Below are 13,724 nucleotides of genomic sequence, written 5' to 3' on the forward strand. Positions count from 1 at the left end.
CATCTGTCCTGCTAAATAACTCTAATTGAAATAGCACCGGCGTGAATTTTCGTAATGTTCCCCCCAAGACATCCCGAAAGTGACTCACACGAGAAAACAGACTGAAGTCACAGCTGGAAGCACGTCAAGGATCATTTCCATTTTTACATGATTAATTTGAATTTAATATCTTAAATCAAAACCTGATTAATTTAAATAAAATTTTGATGGTGCCCTGCTTCTAATATACATTGCAGTAATTAGATTCAGCTTAATGTGATTTTTTTACATAATTAAAAAAAAGGGTAAGTCATGTGTAACAATGCAGAGATGGTACAAATCTGTCCATATATACACATATACATACACAGACACACACACATGAGATTGTGTTGAGACATTGCTCAGGTACAGGAAAGATCACAGCTGGATGGCTGTGTTATAGCTGAGCTTTTGGCCTTTGTAGAATATTCCACTTTTACTTCACTGCAGAGTGAATCGATGCTTTAAAACTATATGTACACAAGAGAAGGAAAGCTGTAATCAGCATCAGTACAAAAGTAAAATTATAGCCAATGGAATAATCTAGGTCTACTTAACAGTTTTGATATTGTTGTTGTTGTATTTGTTTGTTGTTGTTGTTTGTTTGTTTTTTAAGAATTAGATATGTATATACTATAAATGAACTTTATTATTATTATTATTATTATTTCCCCCCCCACCCCACCCCCCCCACCCCACCCCCAAACATCTGCAATGTAATATTTACTGCAGCTCTTAGGCTGTTGTTGTTCAAGGCACAACAGTTCTTTATAAAATAAATTGTTACTGTATTTTTATAGTTGCTCCCCCTGCCTGTCTCTGATTTTATAAAGTGCTCCTGTGCACTATACAAGTAATACAGTAAGCAAACAGCAGTTCATATGTGTTAGGATCAGATGAAAGCTGTCTGCACTACATACCTGACCGTTTACTGATGCTGGCTGTGTTCAATGACTGTGGCTGAACATGCCCAGTGCTAAGGAGTAGAACTTTGCAAACGGTACTGAAGGTAGCAGTCACAACAATGTTTCAGATGTTACCAAGGCAGGAGAACAAATTACTAACATAAGATGAGAAGTGGGTTCATCTGCAGCAGTAAATGGAGCTTCAGTGAAGGCATGCAACAAAATGATGCAGGTAGGCTGAAATCCTAGGAAAGCCACAGATGGAGTAGATTTTTTTTTTTTAATTTTTTTATGGACTTGGGCTTCTTTTTCATTAATGTCTGAAGATTTATGTAAAATTTATATATTTTTAAGACTAAAACATCCCATTCATTACTGTAAATTATGAATCACTTAAGTCAAAAATAAAACAAAGCAAAACAAAATAAAATCTTGTCTTTAAATATGGAAAAGAAAATTAGGTATAGCCTTGTCCTAACTGACCAAATGGAACATCAAATTATGCTTTATTATTTAGGTCTTTCTTCAACAAGAGAGTGAAGCATCATCATGACTTTTCACCATGGAGTAATCCCAGTAATGCCTTGACTTCACTGGGACTCTTCACCAGTTTTAAAACACTGAGCATGTGCTTAGCTAGTAGTAAATCACTATTAAATAGCAAAGAATGAGGAAGAGTAAAAAAACTTCTTTCCTGCCTGGGGCTAACTGCTTACAGGGAGGTACATGCATGGTTCATTTTTTTGTGAAGGCAAGTAAAAATCATTCAGGTGTATTTGATAGCATCAAGTTTTCCAAAAGCCTTTACACACACTATGTTATAAATATTTGGCACACAATTAATTTTTAATTTTAATATTTCTTTGAAATATTTCTTTCTTTTTGGGGGAGGATGATCTTTGCTGGTAACTCAGACATATCAAATGATATTTTATGATATTTTATGATATTTTATGATAAAAAATGATATTTTTTAAAAAAATGCAGAACAAAGCAAAGAAAAAAAAAAGGAAAAAAAAAAACTAAACAACAGGGGACAGGTTCAAGTCATACTGTTCAGCCAGCAAAGTCAGGTAAAATGCTTTTCAACAGAAATAAGAAAAGGTCCATATTAGAAACTGAAGAACTGGCCAACAACAAAGAGGAAGTTAAAAAAAAAAAAAAATCAGACAGAGAGAAGGCAGGGAAACTGATTTTCAAAGTGATGAATCGGGCTCAGTTGTGGAAAAGATGTTATGCGTGGTGATTTACAGCAACTATGTCTTGTTTTCAGGCTTTTAATGTTCTTCTCTCATTATTGAAATCATCAAAATGATCTGCACATCCTTCACAATTTCATTCTCATGCAGCATCAGACCCTTAAAAAGTACCAGTCACCATCACAGCAAGGTCGTGTGTCATCATATTTGGTCTCCTGAAGTTTACCAGCATATTACATGTGGATTACTGGAAATGTGTAGATGCAAATTAAATTTCTTCAGTTTGACCAGTCAGTCCTCCAAGAGTGCTAGTCCTGTGGATTATGTAGACAGAAGCTGGCAAAGTTGAATACTGATTTCACAAATGCTTATTTATTATTCATCACAGACAAGTAACAATAATAAAATGCCACTTTTTATCTTACAGCTAAAACTTTTGATGACAATCAACTCTTTTTTTCATTCTAAATTTAGATTTCTCTTTACATCAACTACAATGGGGCCCAAAAATAACAGCATAGTTACTATCTGGGGAGAAGGTACTTTACTGCTTATATTCTTATTTCGAAGTTGAAGTCAAAACAAAATTAATCAGGAAGGGTTATCTATAATGAATCACCATTCATTTCAGAAAAAAAAAAAATGTCTTTGCCTGCAGCAGAAGAAAAGTACTTTCAAGCAGTTACATTAGACTATAGACTCTAAGGAGAAGATTACAGATCTTCCATATTCAGCAACATGAATCAAAACTCTTAGGAACTAGTCTAACTTTTTATTATTATTATTATTACAAGGCAGCAGGGATTGCTTTTTGTATAGGCTATGATTTAGATCGCTAATTGAAAGTAAGCAGTGGTGAGCTGCTTCCTTGGTAAAATATTACCAAGACAATCTTATCTGAGTTTACAGAGTTATTTTCAATTTGTAAATGCTGTATTCATTTCTACCAGATAAAACACCTTTAAAAATCCTAGACCCAGGCATGACTGGATTGCTGTTGCAATTGCTCTGCACTGTTTCACCCCACACAAATGCTTTCCACCCCACATATATATAAACTTTGTTCCCCTGTGAATAGTTTTACTATTAAATAAAAAATACAATCCATTTTATGGTAAATAAATTTAATGATATACTGAATCCTCATAACTTTGAGTTGATGTCATCCTGCCAGTCACCTGCTCAGCAGAGAATCTCCCTCGTTAGAGCCTACACCTTTTAAAATCTCACCTTTGCAAATTTATCTCTTGCTTATAACACAAAGAAAATCTCGGGCTTTGTTTCACCATTATAATAGATGTAAATTAATGTTTTGCCATTGTTTGTTGCTGTAATCATAGAGGCAAGTATATATTCCTAACAGCTATCTTATTTTCAATTTCAAAAGCATACTGTGCTTAATCCCATGAGGCAGCCTGTGGTTCTAGATATGAATTTAAAAGGTAATTAGACCAGTGTGGGGGGTTCTCCCTGAGACAGAAAAAGCAGGCTCCTTCCAGGTCCAGAGGGGTCTTTAAGAGGTCCCAGGCTGGACACAGTTCTCTTCACAAGTTTATTACTTGTTCCTATTGTGTGAAACAGCTTATTTGTTCATGTAAATTTAAATCGTGTTGATACTAGTAGAAGATTTTTTTTATATATATATATTTTTTGAAAGGTCACAGAATTGCTTTTGTGACTGGCACAAAGCTATTTTTTCCCAATAATTTTTACAGTCAAAGAGATAGTAAAAGAAACATATTGATAAAAGTTTTAATGCATCTCTGGTGGGTGGCAGTAATTTTAAATATCACAAAATCATCATTAAGTCATTTATGTAAATGAAAAGTACTTGGCAACTATTTATATGGCAAGGAAGTGCTGGTTTCTCTGTATCTCTGCTTTCTTTTTCTCTTTCATCTTTTCCCCTTTTGCTGGCTGTAGCATTGTGCATATTGTAAGGTTTTTGTGAAGACTTTCTATAGAGAGAGGATCACATACCTGTGGGAGAGAGTGTGCAGTGAGGAAGTAGTGATGGGGCAAGGTTAAATTAACCTCTCTTGAAAAATGCCCAAAGGTTATTTCTATAATCTGAAAGCAATGTGGTGTATTGGTGAGCTTTAAGCAAATTTGGGAGAGATTTAGATTTATGTGGGTTTGGATTAGACAGCTTGTTACCCCATCCCCAGTCTCATCGTTTGAAATCTGGATCCAGATCTGAGTTTTGAGGCTTCAGCCCAGTTGAAGTTTGCATCATATGAATTTCAGTTTGAGTTAATGGCTGGTTTCAAGCACGACCATAAATCTCTCCTCAAAGGGAAGGGAGGGTAAGGGATCCGAGTACTCACACAGGTTTTACTTCCAAAAATTGCCATCTCGAGCACTTTCTGTGCAGGAAAAAAGAGACAGTTTGAGCTAAACTGGTTCTATTCGCCCAGATGTCTAATAATATTTAAGGGCCAGGTTCTGCCCTCAAGTCATTTTGGTAGGCAGTTTGAGCACTCAATCTTGGGAAGATTCTGTCCCTAAATGTTCTCACTTCTCAACACATTGTTACCCTCCCACATATACATTCATGCAGAGAAACAGAATGGTGAACCTCCCCCAGTGGTTTTAATGCAAGTCTGTTGAGTCACATTCTCCCCCTGTTTTTTGGATTGAGTTAGGGGTATAGGATTTGTTTTGAAGATGATAAAGATGCTAGGAAAGTACAAGGAAAATTTTGTTCCCAGGTCAGTAGACCAAACCTGAACTCCATCCCCATACCTGCGCATAGAGGCTGTCTCTAAAGCCTTAGGGGCAACTAGTCAGTAGGACACATTAAGCTCAGGGACTTAAATAGATGGCTACAGAGCCAGTTTACTCAGCCTGTTGCTGTCTACCAGGCTGCATCTCCACCTGCAGCCTCCTTGAGGGGAGTCTGGGAGTGCACAGAGCTAGCCAAGGCTGCTACGATGAGCTTCAGTGCACCTACATCTTTGCAGAGCACATAGGCTACTTATAGACATGGTAGCACAGGATTTATGTCATTCTCTAGCTCCTTACCTAGTTCTTCGTCCACTGCCCCTTTTTGAGTGGAGCTTTTCTGCCACCAGGAAGGAGGGGCCAATACATAACTGTAGGAAGTCTGTCTGAACTTGTGTTTCCGTACACAACATGAACTCTGAAGGCTTATTCTGAGCTGGAATTCTCTTTAAGCTTTACACCACACACTCCTGACAGGAAAGTAAGATGGCACCACAATTTCTGCTTTCCTACAGAACCTTCCTTGAAGCTTTCATTGAGGATCACTTCCCATAAACACATCCCAAGAATACATTTTAAAGAAATTAGAAACTATGGTACATTAGGGCAGACATTTGTTTTAATTGAATTGAATTATTTATTTATTGAAAGCCTGTATTGTTCATAATGTTTAGGTCGCCAGTCTCTTCTTGTTAGATTTTTAACAATGAAAACAGAATTCATTTTAAGGGAGATATTCCTGACTTTTTGCCCAGCAATCAAGAATAGATTATTTATTTATTTATTTATTTATTTATTCTACCAAGTAACTAGAAAATGCTGGTGACAAGAATCCTGCATGAAACTAGAGAGGAATTTGAGTAGATTCAAGTTGTAAGGTAGCTGAAATATAGGTTGGTGACTTTGCAAGGGTTATAAGCAGTCTTACAAAAAATTTAGACCATAATAAAATCTAATTTTCTGATATTTGGTCCCATAGCTGAAGTACAAAATAATATAAAGAAAAGCATAATCCCCAGCCTATGTGTGACCTAAGAACTGTTAAAACTGAGTATTGGTAAACCTGAGGTCTGACTAGTTCACTATGTCAAAACTGGAGAGAGGCAGTATCTCTGGCAACTGCTTCAGAAACCCTAAGGTATCTTACAAATTCACTGAGTTAGCTGCCAGGGCTCAGCATGAATTTGCCCTACTCAGAGGGGTCCCCACCAAAGCGTATTTTGCTGTTTGCCTCAAAAAGTTATCATCTGCCCTTGACTCTCCCTGATATTAAAGAGATTTCAGCATAGATGCACCAAAATTTGCTTGCACACTCCAGACATCAATAGCAGCCCAGTTCCCAAGGTTAAGCTGTTACTTCCTTTTCAGTGATGTTCTCAACTAGACAAAAGCATAACTAGTGACATGAAATAATCCTTAATTTCTGTCTGTGGATTTGCCATTATTCCCCATAATTGTATCAGAACACCATCATACCAACCACTAACAATGCAAAACTTACATGGATGAGGCTGACTGTTGTCTACACTGTTTGAAACCAAATGGGTGATCTCAAAAACGCAAAAGTAGAAAGCAGGCTACTGAGTAGCACTACAGCATTTTGTTCCCCCCCATACACTGTGTTAAGTCTGGCTAAAGAGGCATTCTCAGAAGTTAGGAAATCCCCAAACAATGTAATCAATCCTTCCGTGCCTGTGGTGAGCAATAAAAGTTTATATGAAACCTACAGCACTTCACAGTGAATGGCTGAAAAATAGCACACATTTATCAGAATGCCTGAAAACACACCCCATTCTGGTAGAGCAAAGCAATCAGTGAAGCCATTCTTCACCTAAAAGATTTCCATTCTGTTTTGCTAACACACTATATTCAGTATTGATGTGTCTCTGCGTACAGTAAAGAGCAGACTCTGCAGTACTGGGACAGCTCATTCACATGACAGCGATATCGCAGTCACGCATTGCTTTTGCTTCACAGTGCGAATGGAGTTCCTTTATTAAAGTAGCACCCAACAGTGCTAACAGACTAAAGGCGCTTGTCAGTGTCTCCCCTAGAGGACTATATTTAGTAAGGGGCTTTACATCTGGCTGTTTTGTCATGGACAACAGGTCCATAAAGGGATGTTAAAAGGATTAAGTGAAGGTGTACCCTCTAATAACCCTAATCCAATCATTGTGGATGGGACTGGATTACAGAAAGCAGCCAGGTTTGTGTGATTTCCCTAAACAACGTCCCCTATTTCTGTGGCTGGGGACAGCTATTTCTGTGTCTGGGGACATAGAATTTGGCTGGACAGGCTGCTGGTATGGCCTGGCTTATTTGTGCTTCCTTGCATTATTCTATAAAGGAGGTACAAATCATACAAAACTGATCCATATCCATTTCAAAATTCAGAATGGCTTTGAATCTTTGACTGTTTTGATTGGAAACTCACAGAAAGTTTAGCTAAAGACTGCTTCTGTGAATTTCTTTAGGATCTAGCCTTGCTTTTATAGTCCTAAAATCAGCATTACTCAGCTTCCAAAAAGAAAAAGTTCAGAATTAGAATTAGAATTAGAATTAGAGCAAAGATACCAATAGATTTTGGGATACTGGCATATAAATCTCATATCATTATCCTTTCTCATCATATTTTTTCCCTTTCTAGGCAGAAATATCACACACACACACACACAAAGTGCCACATTTCATGGTATTTTGCTCTTGGGATTCTGCTTAGCATCTAAAAGTAAAAAAGGTGATGAAAATGGAAAACAAGTTCTCAGATAGTTAACAGAACACGTCAAAAACTTAAAAATCTTCATTCAAGGTAGGCATTAAAAAAGCAAAAACCAAATCAAACACAGATCAAAGAAAGCAGAAAAAAAAACAAACAAAAAGAAAAATACAAATACAAAATAAAACAACAACAACAAAGAAACAACTCAAGTTCTCTATAATAAATCCATGGCCACTTTCGAACTTCACAGTTCTCACTGTCCTGTACACAACTCCCACTCAGTACATCACAGCAACAGTACAGATGGAGTTGTGATCTTCTTTACTCCAAAAGCACAGTCTTGTAGCTAAAGAAGGATATCTGTTAGCAGCTCTGGGTCTATACCATAGAGCTGAGCAGTTCTCAGTATGGTGGTACATCCCAATTAGACATGCAGTCCCATTCTTTGTTCTCCTTTGGTGTACTCTTTCTCCATCAAGAAGGATCTCCACATGCAAAGCACTAAGCCTTTGCTGTTGTTTTTACATAACATTGATTTAGATGAGTAGAGTTGTTTATTATTGAGCTAAAGAGCAGTGTAGAAGTAGGTAGCTTTGGAGGCTTTTTGTGTTGCATTGGTGTAAATAAAAATAAAAATGTTAAAGTTTCCAAAGGGGCATTTTAAAGACTGTTAATTGATAATGCAGAAAGGAAAGACTTAATACATTGATGGGAAAGAGTGGAGATGGAAAGCTAGCAAATTGGAAGACACAGCTTTTACCTCTCTTGTAGCCATATTCTACTCGTGGTTTTGGACCTACCCAGAACAACTGCAAAACCTGGAGGAGCTGATCAGTGAAAAGAATGGTCATACCATCCCCAAGGAACAGAGGGGCAAAGTAGGGATGGGTTGATCCATGTATCTCCTAGGTAACCACCATGATAGAGCACATGCAACTCCACTGTTTATAGTAGCTGAGCACCTCATAATCTTAATGTGATTAATGAATATCCTTAGGCCATCTGGGTAAGGAAGAGCATCTATTATCTGCATTACAGAGATGGGAAATGAAGCTCTAGAAGCCTAAATCTCAAAAGTACTTACAAACCAAATTTGTTTGAAATACTTTTTAAGATTTGGGCCAGAGAGATAAAGGCCATATTAGGCATGGGTATTGCAAGAACAGAAGCTCTGATGAATGGGTTACATGCACCATTTAGGGAAAAAAAATATAATAATTAAAAAAATAAAAAAAACAGGATGGCTGCAACAAAGCAAGCACTGAAAACAAACTTTTGCAGACCAGACTACCAATGAACTGTTTTCTCAAAAAAAGTCGTCTTCTCCTGCTACCAGAAGAAATTTTGGGTTTTGGTGCAAAACCTTTTGGGATTGCAATTAGGATTCTCATGAAAACCCAAATTAGTAGCTGGTCATTTTGGTTGTTGAAATAAATCCCTAAAAACACTATGATGGTAATTTGGACTTTAACCATCTATCACATACTAATATTTCTGCCAAGGAAAAAATAGACAATCCAGAAGGGTGAAAGGAAGGAGAAGTCCATCATTCCCAGCTGTCATTCACTCAGTGTAGGCTCTGTGCTGGTTTTTGATCCATTTCTAGCTTCCTGTTCCACAACCACTAGGAGGTGTACTTAATACATGGGCATGAAGAAGGGGAAACATCAACATCTAGTGAAGAAAGGGTCATGTCCAACATGTGGAGAGGTGCAATTAAAGACAAAGAATGCCAGCTAGTGAGTCAGTGGAGCAGCCCGTAGTGAGTAAGCTGCAGTAGTTGTTGCGTAGGTTTAAGCAAATCTGTGGCTATCCTCATTTAAACTGGGTGCCAAAAGCAGTCTCTGGGTGGTGAGGAGCTTAGAGGCAATTCATCAGCCTTCCTCCTCACTTCATAGATACTCACAGGTGATCAGACAAGTATGAGGATTAAACTGCATATATACAGACAGTTTCTATAAAATGAGTATGGGAAGAACAGCATTCCCTAGAGAATATGACTGCAGCCTGACTATTTATGCCTGGTAGGCACATAGCTCCGTAACTTTAACTACACAAGGAGTACAAGCATTAAAAAAAATGGACAGGCAGATGTTGCAGAGTTTTCTGAGAACTGCAGTAAAAATTCTAGCTACCACAACAGCTCAGTCTCTGCAACCAAACTGCCATGCCCATGCTTCAGCATATAGGTGCGAGTCTTTCTCCTACATCTTTTTGATGTATGTGCTTAAGTACATAAGCACACAGCCTGGCTTGTTTGGGGGATGGAAGGTAAAATTTGGCTTTCAGTTAATTCTAACACCTCAGAAATCTCAAAGGTGGAGTATGAAACTTGTTCTTAGGAATGATAACTCCCCAATTTATTGTGTTGTTATTTTCTATCTGGTTGACTATATGTCTCATAGGAAAAATAGAACATAGGCAATGAGTGTCCCCAAATTCTAATATTGATAATTGGGCATGGAAATTTATTTCATTTTGGATTTTTTTTAATGTTTCTATGCTTTTTTTTTTTTTTTTTTTCTGCACTGGGAAAGAAGGAGTAGATTGGTTTACATTTCTTTTTGAGCATACACCAACTGTACTAAGAGTTAAATATGAAAAAGAATGAAAATAAGCACGAAAGACAACATCCGTTCTCATTTCAATTTCCTGGAAGGAAAGTGTGGTTGGGCAGATGGTGCTTTTTTGTTTTACTAAACTGAATGATCAGATGTAAATAATATACACCATATAGACTATAAAGATCGTTGAAGGTGAGGTTTCCATGTGCAGTGAATTGCTGTGTTGCAGAGACTTTTTCTCTCCTTAGTGATATAGATTTTTATTTTATTTTTTTTTTAATTTTTATTTTTTAGCTTCTTAGTTTATTTGACTCTTCAGCTTGCTTACTACACCCTCTACCTGCCTAGTCATATTTGTTTTCAACCACTGTATTTCAGACGGTTTTGTTGCATTGTTAATTCTGGTCCCTTCCACGGAGAACCAGGATATTGGGTCTCTGGTTGAACAGGCAGAAGAGAGTGGCTGGTAATTTGGCATCACGTGAGTCTTAATATTTCTGTGTTGCTATGTTTCTTCATGCCCTGGCTTTATTGTGTGTTATGAGAGTCTTTTTAATTTATTGTTGTTCAATGTGATTTTTATATCTTTAGACTTCTACTTTAGTTTGCTTTCTAAGCTGGAACATTAAACATTCCTAAGGCAGAGGAGGGTTTGTGTTCTCTGTTAATTAGAAAAGGCCCTTAACAAAGGAAAGGAACAACAACAACTACTACTACTACTAATTTTCTAAAATAAGCATGACAAAACTTGGCCCAACAGGGTCAAAATACTGTCTTTCTGACTGAACGAGCAGAAAAAGACATCATGCAATGACTCTACAAAGAAATAACACTATAGTTTTGCTCTCAGCTAAAATCAAAATGTATGCTCTTCATTACTCATCATGTTCTGCGTTAGCTTGCAGGAATTCAGACAGAGGACTTGTTCATGCTTACAGTACAGCTTACATGATCACCTCTACCAGTGGTAGCAAACTAAAAACATTAATGTGGGCCTCTTCATAGGTTATTATCTCTCTGAAACACTGTGGTCCAAGATGACATGAATATAATGCCTGTGGCCACCAGGAGTTTTATTTAACACTCCAGATTTTTTTACTAACTAAATGGAAACAGTAAGGGAGGAGAAAAAATGTCTTCTCGCTGAAAGAATAACACCATAACCCTCAGGAGAAATGACTCATACAAAAATACAGAAATCAAATATCAAATCAGAATGACCAAATACGAGGAAATTAGAAGATAGCCACTGCTAAAACTCTCTAAATTAGCATACTGATGCTAACCATGTGATTAGATTAAGCTAATGCTTACTTTATGAAGTCCATTAAAAATTAGAAGTAATAATAAGAGACACTAGTGTTTTTTTGTTGTTGTTTGTTTGTTTGTTTGTTTTTGTCTATTGACCTGGGAGATGTGTTGATAGTTGCCAAGATTTCATTCAAATTTTTTACAGTTTTAAATTCATAGCTCCTGGAGTCTTGTGATTTCACAAGAACTTCAGCTCTTGGTATAAAATAAAATGTTTGTAGCAGAAATCACACTTGAAAATTTGCTCAGAATAAACCTATTTCAGGGGCCTGATTCATTTTTAGGGTCCTGATTCATTTTTAGGGTCCTTGATTTTTTCAGTACTGGGAGCAAGAAAAGAAGAATGTGGAAGAAATAACAGAAAATTAAATATCTTCCAGTTAGTCTAAGCTATACTGCAAGTGTCAATGAATAAGCGCTTGTAGAAAACATGTCATTGGAGCTATGATTTTAAAGGGGCAAATTTTTAACAAATATCAACTGAGAAATAAATCAGACCAAAAATAAAGAGGAAAGACTTAAACTTACAGAACCTCCTGCACTGTAACTTTTAAAAAGTTTGAAAATCTCAGAGAATGAGATTTATCTACTCCAGTTCTTCATAGACAGCTTGATAATGAATAAATATAAGAACAAATCAAATACATAAAGGCTCCAAAGAGAGGTGTTAGCAGCTGAGAAAGAAACACCAAAACATAGTAGCTTTAGTTCAAACTCCGCCATGCATTTACCAAGTGTTTTTAGTGTACAAAGCAGGAAACTGCCTGCACACGTGTTGCTGATAGGTACTGCAAGCAAGAATCAGGGCTGGGGTGCAAATGGTATGGACAGACATTGAAACCAGCAGCTTCTCATAAGCAGGCAGGGCTTCGGTTCGTTGCTCACTCAGTTTCCCACAGTTAAAAGCTGACAAACTTGAAACAGTTTAGTGCCGATAAGGCAAGTGTAGTTAAAAAGGAAGGAAAGGCTTTAAACACCTGGGGCCAAACCTCTATCTGCTGTTGATCTCAGGTGGAATAAAATAACATGCACAAGCTCGAGATTTGACTCCTTGAATCTCATATGTATCCTGAAACCCATAGAAATGGACCATGAGGTATTTTGGGTTTCCTTAGAGACCACCCCCTTTAAAATAACACAGACATGGCTGTCCTTATGGACAAACAGTTCTATGCATGCAATATGTAACTCCATGATAAATAATGCATTAGCACCTCATTCATAGTCATAATTATGGATAGTGCTCTAACCTGAAGAGGAGATACCATTTACAAATAAAACAGACCAGTCCCAGGTTAAATTATAAATAGTTGCCAAACAAAATGGAGGCAATGTTCAGGCCCTGACAAGCAGCTGAGAATAAAACCTGTTGAACTAGTAAGACACCAAATGTCCTGTGGCATCAGAAAGTAAAAAATCTGATATCTGATTTTTCTTTCTCTTGAAAGAAACACTTCATCATGCAAACCCAATTCTTTGTTTGGTGAGTGGGCCTGGACTGCCACTGTTCATTACTACGGGAGTCGATGTAGAAATCAACACAGTAATGCCTTTCATCTCTTGTATTATAAGAATTCAAATTCAATTTTTATTTTACAGCACAGCCACACAATACCTCACAGTATGGTTCTTAGTTGCCTCCATCCGTTAACAATATCTTTGAAAAGAGATATAGAACATAAAAATAAAACCCTTTTTTTCCCCCCAGTAGTTTGTTTCATCTTACAAACAATAGCAATTCACCATCTAAAACACACAGTAATAGTAAGTAGAGTCTATTAAACACTGTGCTCTTCCTAAAAGACTTTTTTTTTCTTTGAGCACTAGAATAGTTAGCTGTTCCACAAAACCAGGGGTATACAACTTTTGGGCGACTATTGCCTTTGCCAAAAAACATACTAAGATATGGGGGGCCTTTGTTAACTCCTAATACAGCAGGCTACTGCACTTTTTCTTCTGGCACCCTTAGAACTGTAATATCAAACCACAGGTCCCTTCAGACCTATGGTGTTTTACCATGGGCTTCAGGACCTGATTCTTACAAGAAGACTCTAACTGGCTCTATCTGTCTTCTTAATAATTATTTTTTTTTTTTGTATGTCTGCCAAATGCTTTTCAAGGTTTTCAGTTTGAGGGTTTAAAGATAGGGTATGCATGTGGTTAAATGAAAAAGCTGTACCAAAACAGGTAGATAAACTTTCTACACAGTGAGTTTTAAAATTGCATGGTCATCCTACTTCATGCCACTTGTCACTGCTCCTGCATGTACATCTGACTGAAA

Source organism: Cygnus atratus, chromosome 5, assembly GCF_013377495.2.
Source record: "Cygnus atratus isolate AKBS03 ecotype Queensland, Australia chromosome 5, CAtr_DNAZoo_HiC_assembly, whole genome shotgun sequence".
Taxonomy (NCBI): Eukaryota; Metazoa; Chordata; class Aves; order Anseriformes; family Anatidae; genus Cygnus; species Cygnus atratus.